We start from the raw sequence: 1,073 nt of genomic DNA, 5'->3' as shown, positions 1-1,073 counted from the left end.
TCAAATATCGCGAGGCTGTGGTCCGGGTGCCGTGGCAACCGTACCTGTTTCGCCCCGCCCCTCGTGGGGAGGCTCGCGAAAGTGCTGCGGTTACGAAGGCGAGGAGCAGGCGTCAGGCGGCGACGGTCCGTGGGCCTGCGCGCCTTCCGGCACCGTGGACCCCCCACACCCCCGCGGGATGGCTCCACGAGACACCCAGTGCCCAGTGCCTTGGTTCCCTGACTACGCGCCGCGCCCGCCGTTCCCCACGTGCCGTCCTCCCGCTGGCTCAGAATCCCCGGAAGCATCGGAGTACCCCCGGGCCGCGGCACCTACTCCTCTCTGCCCAGCTTCCCAGACACACACTGTCTTTGTCCCCTCATGTTTTATCTGCTTTGGGAGAGGGAGAGGCAGGAAAGTGGTAGCAGAGCAAGCTGAGGGAGTAGAGAATCCGGGGCGGGGCGGTGACTGGGGAAATAAAAATGGGCAGGGAGAAGCGGACACACGGGCAAACTGACGGGCAGCGAGAGGCCTGACCTCCCCTCAGGCCGAAGGGGTGGGAGTGGGAGAGGGACGCAAGCGGGGGAGGACATGGGTGACACCGGACGCACGCGGGAGAAGAGAAGGCTTCCCCACAGAGGCTACAGCTGGGGCAGGGCAGGAGGACATGAGGAAGTTGAGGCCCTCTGGTCACTTGCGTTTTGGGAAGTGAAATCGGAAATTCCCTATGCGGGGAAGGGGGGAAGTGTGGGTGCAACAATGAAATCTTGTGGGAACTTAGGGGGAAATTTAAAAACCCAAATACTTCCGCTTTCCTGTCGGGGTCACCATCATTTACCATCTTTTACTGGGACCTATGCCTACCTCCCCTTACCAGTTCCTGGCTGTTCCATAGGGCTCACTACCCCGCCATCCTGCCCGGCCACACACAGACCCCTTTGGCTGTCCAGGCTGGTGAGAATTTTCAGTGGGTGATGTCAGAACTTCGGGGACTGATTGTTATGTAACCAGTATCAAGACACTAACGTGTGGGAGCAGGACCCTGGGGGCTCTCAAAGAGTTCTGAATTGAACCTGCGACTTTGAAAGCCTTGG

This window comes from Piliocolobus tephrosceles, chromosome 13 (assembly GCF_002776525.5).
Source record: "Piliocolobus tephrosceles isolate RC106 chromosome 13, ASM277652v3, whole genome shotgun sequence".
Classification (NCBI taxonomy): Eukaryota; Metazoa; Chordata; class Mammalia; order Primates; family Cercopithecidae; genus Piliocolobus; species Piliocolobus tephrosceles.
This window is presented reverse-complemented; position numbering follows the sequence as displayed.